At 55.0% G+C, this 9,309-nt stretch overlaps 1 long non-coding RNA gene across 1 annotated transcript; it reads left to right on the forward strand.

Annotated features, from left to right (window-relative positions):
* The first annotated feature begins 620 nt into the window (after positions 1-620).
* On the forward strand, positions 621-5,056 carry LOC121022923 (uncharacterized). Its single transcript, XR_005787173.1, has 3 exons — positions 621-807; positions 3,971-4,070; positions 4,851-5,056. It is a non-coding gene; the product is annotated as an uncharacterized LOC121022923 (long non-coding RNA).
* Positions 5,057-9,309: the final 4,253 nt, after the last annotated feature.

Below are 9,309 nucleotides of genomic sequence, written 5' to 3' on the forward strand. Positions count from 1 at the left end.
GGAGACACATGACTCTTGGGAAAGATAAATGGTTTTCAGGAGAATGAACAGGAGCCAAAATTTGTGATAACGTCTGTCTAGGAAGGTATGAGTCGGCTTTTCCACCTTCCTTGGAGGCCACAAACCTCGCCTGGGGCAAGGATTAGGAGTGGGCTTTATTCTCCCTCCGGGAGTAGGTCTGCCCCGAGGAGGGGTTCCTGGCAGCCTTGTTTCTGAGACGTCACCGCCTGTCGTCAGATAAGGAAAGATCCCAGAGGCCGCTTCTCTCCACATCTGTTGAATCTCATGTCTTCAGCTTGATGTGTCTTTCTACCAAAGTGTCACGTTTTGGTGTGGCAGTTCCGATCCCTTCAATCTCCATCTAGATCCCAGACAAACTCTGGGCCTGCCCAGCCCATTGGCTCGCCTCCAGCGGGGCGGTCCTACACCCCAGTTAGTCACCCTCCAGAAAGCTTAGGACCGCGGTTCTCAAAGTGAGGTTCCCTGGACCCGCCACCTCCGGGGAAACTTGCCAGGAATGCACATTCTCAAGCTCCACCCAGACCCGGGTCCGTCAGAAACTCTGGGGGTGGGGCCCGGAAATTCGCGTTTTTACAATTCTCCGGGTGATTCCAATTCACGCCACAGTTTGAGAACCACCGAGAAAACAAGCGTATGGGAGACGCACCTACCAGTCGGAGCTAAGAAAACACTCTCCATTTTCAAAAAGAGTCACGTAAACACAAGGCCGCCAATAATAACGATTACGATTATTCCGAGCCATACAAACAAGTGGTATTCTTCACCTATTGGATTGCAGACAGAAGGGTGAGGCTGGACATTGCCGAGGGTGGGAGGGGACGGGCGTCTCCCTCACGGTTTTGGGGGAGTGCAAAGTAGACTTGCTCAGAGGGAAGGCAATAGCACAGTATGTATTTATTTATTTTTTGAGACAGAGAGAGACAGAGCGTAAATGGGGGAGGGTCAGGGAGAGAGGGAGACACAGAATCGGAAACAGGCTCCAGGCTCCGAGCCGTCAGCCCAGAGCCCGACGCGGGGCTCGAACTCACGGACCATGAGATCATGACCTGAGCCGAAGTCGGATGCTTAACCGACCAAGCCACCCAGGCGCCCCAGTAAAGATACCTTTTAAGAGGATATAATAACATACGGACATGAACTGAATGTATGTCCAGGTTTTACTTAACTCGCTAACTAAGCTCAGTCAACTGGTTCAGGAGAGCTCCAAGAACCTCGTGCTTACAGGAAAGAAGGAATTCTGAAATGAATTTGCCAGGGGAGATGCATCGCCAGGACAGTAACCGATGGAATCGTCTACATTTCCCTGGACAAATCCTCTGTGTTATCCGTTTGCTACAATTCCAGAGTCCCAAACTATCTCAGACACCACGGGAGGCGTAAGTGATGGGGCGGCACAGCACACGCTTCCCCCCAACGTCAGACCTTCTACAGCATCTTCTGTAGCTACGATCTCAGAAACGTCAAAAGACGAATGAATGTGGGACGTATTACAACGGTAGAGAAGTTAGAGGCAACTGAAACGTCCGAACACGAGAACCCGGTTCAGTCAATGCTGGTAGGCGCTTAGAGCAGTCAGCGCCCTCACCAGGGCGGACGTCGCCGTGACGCCTTGTCCCACTGGGACGCTGGGCTCAGCCCGTCACAGCCAAAGCAGCGGCTGTCTCAGCCCTCGCGCTTGTGATTCTAAGACACCGTCAGCAGTAAGTACCAGGAAGCTGAAGGAAGGGGGTTCATCACGTCCAGGACCCAATTCCACAGCCCCCCTGGGCCCGCACAGCGATCTCGCCGGTGGAGGGACGGAGGCACGCGGGTCCTGCTTTGACTGGGGCCGAGGACTAGCCCCAGGGCTTTGGGGGCTCGGTCTGCATCGATGAGTTCAGAACACAAGAGCGGGAATTCAAAGCGAACAAGATCCCGGTGGCCCGAAGGGTCAGTCGTCGAAATCAGCCGAGATCTCCAAAACAGCAGGGCTGGTGACGTGCTTGTTCCGGACAGCTTGCTCGGAAGCAGGTGCCTCGCCACCAAAGCCGAACTCCTCGGGCACCTGATCTACAAAAAGCAAAGCCAGCAGTCAGGGCTCTCGCTGCACACTCCCGTGGGTGCCCGACACTCCATCGAGGTCTCCTCCGGTCCTTGCGGCGTCTGGGCGAGCCTGCTACGTGTGTGTGTGCGTGTGTGCGTGCGCGTGTGTGTGCGTGATTGCGGAGTCATAATTCTAAAGCCCCAAAGCTCTGAAACGCAAAGCGTGTCCTCCTAGCTCATTGGCCGTGAAACCTGCCTAGCTGACCTGCCTGTTGGTGGCCAGTGTGGACGTCCAGAGGTGTTGCCACCGACTCTTGGGGCTGCACTGACTTGGCCTTCCACGGGGTGGGGACATCCTGAATTCAAAGCAAGTCTAGTCCCAAGGGGTTCATTCACCGTTTGTATCAAGTGTAACAGACCCGAGAGCTGAGGCGAAAAGTGGCTGCAAGGTCCCCAAGCCCTCCCACCTCACGGGTTTGGTCGGTGTTGACTTCAGCGAACGGAGTGCCGCGTTGACTGGTGTCCCCCAATATTCATGCACCCAGAGCCTCCGAATGGGACCTTGTCTGGAAATGGGGTCCCCGCAGATGTAATTGGTAAGATGAGGTCATACTGGAGTAGGATGGGCCCTAGATCCAGGGGTTGGTGTTGAAAAGAGGAACCATCCATCGTGTTCATTCATATCACACCGACACCCTCCGAATACTAATGTCACTTCTGTCCAGTCCACCTCATGACACTCCGGTCACCAGACGTGTGGGGTTTCCCACACATCAGGCAACTCTGTGACACCAGCCGGACATCCTACAGTTTAACCCGATTCTGACACCAGGTCGGATCACAGAAGGCCGAAGGCTCAGTCCCACAGGACGGCCCCTCGCCCCCATTTCTAGGCCAGCTGTCGGAGGTTCCGACGACCCCCTTGCCTTGGGCTGGGTGCTTGGCTGGAGCAGCGCACCGAACTCGGGAAAGCAGTTTGCTCTCGGGACTCCCTGTCTGTATAGAGGGGCACAACTCGGGAACAGCCAGGCAGAAGCCATGCACGGGGCCAGCGAGGCAGGAGTGGGCGCAGAAGCTCTCTGGGGGCGCCACCCTCCCAGCACCCCCACGTGCCCACCGAACCTCCTTTTTGGGTTTCTACGGAAGCTTCCGTACGTAGGCACGATTGATTAAACCGTGGGCCATTGGCGACTGAACCCAATTTCTAGCTCCTTCCCAGGAGGCGGAGGCCACACAGAAGTCCCCCCCCCCCACCGCCACCATTTTTAGGGGTTTTCCAAACTCACCTCTGAACACAAGCTCAGGTGTGGCCCACAGGGAAATCCTGGGAAATCCCAGAGGCTTCCAGAGCTCCGTGTGCCAGAAAGGAGGAAGACCGTAAATGCAAATAAATACACATTTATTGTGAATCAGCCTGGGAAGATTGACTCCCATTAGCAGAGCGGGAAAGTCAGAAGGCAAAGCACCAGGATGAGAAACCACCTAAAGGGACACTGTCACGAACGTCACCCTGTCTGCCATCTATTCTCCTCAGGGCCCACTTATCTTTCCTAGAACACTTTGTTTTCCCGGAAGTAGACCTCCCCTCCCCCTATTATGATAGCAGATTAGGCCCAAATTGTAACCATCTCCTGGAGTCACATTTTTCTGTGTTTTTTTTTCTATTTTTTTAATGTTTCTCCTGTACATACTTACACAAATAAAAGTCTATTGTTTCTCTTGCTTGTCTTTTATTGGTTTAATTCACAGGTCCCCTAACAGGAGCTTAGAGGGTACAGGAAACCCCCCGCCCCGCCCCCGCCCCAGTATATGCGTTTGTTTTGCCAGCGTAGAGAAAAAATAGGAGGAATGTTCATCAAAATGTTAACGGTAGTTTTGTTTGGTATAACTAGTGACTGGTTTTCTCTTTTTCCTCTTTATATTTTAGGGTATTATGTGAGTTTTCAAGATTAGCTGTCCTCAGTGGAGGGACACTTTCATGCCTGGGGATGAGAGGACTGCATGAGGTTTCTGAAGGCATTTGAGAGGTGAGGGAGGGCATAGGGGAGTGTGTTTAGGTGTTGACAGTGATAGGTGTCTGTTAGGATCGTTCGGGAGGAGTTAGTGCTCATGCAATTTGTCTCAGGACTCCGTATGGAACATGTACTATTTAAAGTTCGGTTTTTCAAAAAATCATACTTAGGGGTGCCTGGGTGACTCAGCCCGTTAAGCGTCTGACTTCGGCTCAGGGCATGATCTCACGGTTCACAAATTCAAGTCTCGTGTCGGGCTCTGTGCCGACAGCTCGGAGCCCGGAGCCTGCCTCGGGTTCTGTGTCTCCTCCTCTCTCTGCCCCTCCCCTGCTCATGCTCTGTCTCTCTCTGTCTCTGTCTCTCAACAATAAGTAAACGTTAGGGGCGCCTGGGTGGCGCAGTCGGTTAAGCGTCCGACTTCAGCCAGGTCACGATCTCGTGGTCCGTGGGTTCGAGCCCCGCGTCAGGCTCTGGGCTGATGGCTCAGAGCCTGGAGCCTGTTTCCGATTCTGTGTCTTCCTCTCTCTCTGCCCCTCCCCCGTTCATGCTCTGTCTCTCTCTGTCCCAAAAATAAATAAACATTGAAAAAAAATTAAAAAAAACAAAACAATAAGTAAACGTTAAAAAAAGAAAAAGTTGCCCACTCCACCGACGGAGCCAGCCGGGCGCCCCCTCCCTGTATTTTAAATTGCCATCTTAAATAGGGATTCATTTCCACAGATGGACAGCAAGACTAACCTGGAATAAGCCCACTGGTGCGGTTGTGTTCATTAAAGAGAATTTCTTTTTAGGAAGGTGCAGAGTCAGAGAGTTTGGCTTTGACGGCGTGAACCAGAAGGACCGACCGTCTCTGGGCCTCGTGAGGAGCCTGATGGAAGGTGGGTTTCAGACGCTGTGGGCAGTGATGGCTGAGGGTCTAGGTGTAAGCTTGGGGCTCTTCCGGAGTTGGGGGTGAGGACAGACCGTCCGGGCCGTGTCCCTCTCCCGGGCACCGCCGGCCATCGGTCCACTGGCTCAGCCGGGGGGCCGCTCCCGCTGCGGCGCCCGGCTCGACGCTTTGGAAGAAAGTCCCGTGGACCTGAGCCCAGGTGCAAGGAATGCTGGGCCGCGGCCTTCATTCTCCATGGAACCTAGAACTCGAGGGTTTGCTTCTGCGACACAAAGGGACAATGGGACACGGACGGTCTCAAATGAATCCACTCTGGAAACAACGATCTCCCAAACCAAGTGGGCTGAGGTCTCCATCCCGGTGCCCTGGTCAGGACGCCCGAGTGGCGCGGAGGAGGCTGGGTCCCACCGCCTGTTCCAGAAGACCAGCCCCGCGAGGGCTGTGCCTCATTTCCTTCACGGCCTCAACTGCAACTCCTTCGCTCGAGAGGCATTTCAGTGTCACCCACCTGGACCTTGCTCCTCTGACTATATCGTCCTGACCCTCGAGCCCCGCTAATGCCACAGATAATGTGTCGAGTGAACGCGAGGGTTGCGTAGCAGGATGAGAAAGACACCTGTTGTCAGAGCCGCTGACAGCCTCGTGCAGTTGTGGCCCCAGATAAGAAAATAAAGGGATGTGGGACACGGCCAGAGGTCACCGTGGGTGGCGAGGCACCGCGAGCACCAGCGCGGCGCTGGCTTCTCTGGCCTGGCGGGTCCATCACCTGACCCTGACGGAGAGGCGGCCGTTGTCGCACTTCCCGTAACTGGACAGAGAGCCACTTGGCCCCACCGGCAACATATCAATGAGAATCTTATGATTTCATTTCTTCTGAATGAGCAACATTATCACCACGACTTTCCGGCTCTGGAGAAAGAAAACGTTCCAGAGTAAGAAAGATGAGACTTTTCCTTCAAGTATGGCCGTCCTGAATTGGAATTCTTCGTTCAACGGTGTTAGTTTTCCTGGTGTCATAATGTCTGAGAAGCCATCAGTGGCACTCACAGATCAGCCTTTCTGGAACGGTTCTACAAATCAGACAGTATCACAAGTGGGGAAGGCAGATAAACGTGTGCCTCCCCTGGCCCTTTGTCATTTCTAGAAGCGACAAAGCCTGTGTCGCTGGCCCACGCTGGCGACATTCAGCAGGTGCAACAGCAAAATGTTCCGAGCTTGCAGGACGGGGCCAGCCATCACTCACCTGCGTTGGGGTTCTCGCTGGCGGGTTTTGGGGCCTAAGTGTCAGACCCCAGCCGGAGAAGTCCGATCTCTACACGTCTTTAAACAACTGGGAATTGATTGTCTACCTGCTTCTTCCCTGTCCCCACCCGGTCTGAGAATCCCGGGGCTCAGGGGGAGGGGAGACCGCAGAGGCGAGCGGGCAGGTGCGTGGGCGCAGGGGGAGGGGAGACCGCAGAGGCGAGCCGGCAGGTGCGTGGGCGCAGGGGGAGGGGAGACCGCAGAGGCGAGCGGGCAGGTGCGTGGGCGCAGGGGGAGGGGAGACCACAGAGGCGAGCGGGCAGGTGCGTGGGCGCAGGGGGAGGGGACGCCGCAGCACCCGTGTGCTGGGACACACTTCTCTGCATCCAAGAGCACGAAAGCAGAGAACAAAGAAACGACCGGCCCTGCAAAGCTGTGCTGTGTCTGTGGCTGCGGGCTCTCCCCTCCCTGCCTGAACCGGTGTGTTGGGGGGCGGGGGGTGGCCGGCACTGGGCGGGGACGTGGGAGCTGGGTCCTGCACACCCCGGGGCGCCCCTGAGGGCCAGCATGGCTGTGCACCTCGCCAGGTCACAGGCCCTTCCGCCTCTCAGCGCCCCCAGACCCCAGCCCCTGCCCCCTCAAGGTGTTGAAGACCTCCCCCTCCTGGCCGGTCATCACTATCTCCCGTACTGCAAGGAGCTCCCTGAGCCTCTGGCATCTGGCACAAAACCCTGTAGCCTCTCCGCTGTGTCCAACAATATCTTCATCCTCTTCTTCACCCACTTGGTCGACAGATGCTCACAGTGCACCCACTGTGTGGAGGCGTGGGAGCCCCGCTGTGTGCCCGTGGTGTGTCCCAGCCAAGCCCCGAGGAAGGCTCGGGCGGGTGGTGCAGGAGGGGCCAATGTCGTCAGGGTCCCATGAGGAAAGGTTGGGTCCACTGAGGAGCCCAGGAGGAGGTATTTCGTAAGGGACTCACGATGGAGGCAGCACTGGGTGCAGGGACAGGGCACCACCACGGCTGTAGCTCGAGGGGACGGGACTTCTGTTACCCGAGGTGACCCTGGTACGGGCACAAATGCCCTCTGCTCCTGCGCCCCGCCCGCCCGCACCCCATGCCGGGTATCCACTGCTGGGCCCGGGGGTTCCTCCTCCCCTCCGTTCTTCTCTCCTCAAAACTTTCCGAAACGTCTCCCTCAGAATTATGAAAGCCATACCCGTTCATCGTGAAAGATCCAGAAAATAGCAAACGTGGCAAACAAGGAAGTAAAAAATCAGCGGCACCGTCCGCACAAAGGCAGCAGCGGTTGACTCGTGCTGTGAGTCCTTGACCTTGTCTACGCATCCCTAGGTGTGTATTTACTTTGCAGTTTTCAGGTTGTAGATACAAATCTCGCCGGGCTGCCTTTTTGATTCACAATCCTGCTAATGTGGGCCTGAAGTGCTGTGCTGTCATTTCAACGTGCCACCTTGCAGGTGATGCGTTCGTTGCAAAGACAAACTTGTACCTTTGCGATCGAGAGGGTCACCATGCTCCCGCCAAGGGTGACACAGGGTCCTCGGCAGTGGAGGCCCATCTTGCACCCATCTTGTCAAACAGCATCACCTAAATCTAATCACGAGGAAATAATTAGACAAATCCCGAGTGTGGGACATCCTACAAGCCAACACGTCTGGACTCTGCCAAACCCAATGTCATGGGAAACAAGAGAAGGGGGAGGAGACTTGGGGGACTAAAATAAAAAGACAGAAGAGATAAACCCAAGTGCCAAGCATGAGTCTTGCCCAGACCCTGCATAGAAAGCGAAAGTGGAAGACGTTTTGAGACAACGGGGAACATTTATACGTGGATTCTGCAGGGAAGGGGAAAATTTCCCTGCTTCCATTCTAGGTTCTTTGGCTGGTCTAACAATTAAATTGGGATAAGACAGAATAACAGAAAAGCCAACGTTGTACGTACGGGAGCCCCATCAACATAGGAGGCTCCAAGGCAGTCAGGCAGTTGTGTCTCATACACCATCCTGAGAGAAGGGGGGGGAGCAGGGGCGAGCAGGACAGCTCCCCAGAAGGTCAGAGAAGCAAATGTTCGGTAGATAGATGTTTTGTAGAGAAGCAATTTATGTGACTTGTCACGCGTTTCTGCCCCAAGCCGCACGGACCAACCATGGGGGGCTGGTTGGCTTGTGCTCCGTATTCGGCCTCAGGATCAGAATTGGCCCCTCTGTTCCTGATGCCCAGAGGGATTCACTTGCCTCACGTCCTGGGGTCAGATGTCGCTGGCCCCCTGGGATGGCTCAGGGAGGGAAGAGGTATGTGCAGGCCCCCGTGCTCCCGAGATCGTGAGACACGGTAAGAAAACACCGCTCGCTTAGGGACTGCACTTAGGCAAACCCAATGACTAACCGCAAACCACACAGGGGTAGCGTATCTATTGGCCTACTCTTTGGAAGAAGAGCTCTTTGGAAGTCTCACCTCAGGGGAGGACGCTCCACCAGGACCCTCAGTCGTGACTCCAGCCGGAAGGTTCCACGTTGGGAGTGCCCGATCTGGTGTGTTGAGACTTCATTGGTGGAGCGCCAGCGTGGCTCGGTCAGTTAAGCGTCCGCCCTTGATTTGGGCTCGGGTCGTGATCTCACGGTCCTGAGATGGGACCCCACGTCAGGGTGTGTGCTGTGCGGGGCCAGCTTAGAATTCTTTCTCTCCCTTCCTCCCTGCCCCTCCTCATCTCATGCTCTCTAATAAATAAACATTTCCCCCCAAAATCCTTCTTTGTTCTTCTCTATCCTTCTCTCCCTCTTCATGTTTATTATAATTGCTTCATTCCTGGGGCGCCTGGGTGGCTCGGTCGGTTAAGCGTCTGACTTGGGCTCGGGTCATGATCTCGCAGTCCGTGAGTTCGAGCCCCGCGTCGGGCTCTGTGCTGACTGCTCGGAGCCTGGAGCCTGTTTCAGATTCTGTGTCTCCCTCTCTCTCTCTGCCCCTCCCCTGTTCATGCTCTGTCTCTCTCTGTCTCAAAAATAAATAAACGCTAAAAAAAATTTAAAAAAAAATTGCTTCATTCCTTATATTCCCTTTCCCTTATAACAAGGGCTTCCTCCACGAAACCGAAAGTGTGGCTCTCGT

This window comes from Herpailurus yagouaroundi, unplaced genomic scaffold, assembly GCF_014898765.1.
Source record: "Herpailurus yagouaroundi ecotype Mexico unplaced genomic scaffold, PumYag 483, whole genome shotgun sequence".
Lineage (NCBI taxonomy): Eukaryota > Metazoa > Chordata > Mammalia > Carnivora > Felidae > Herpailurus > Herpailurus yagouaroundi.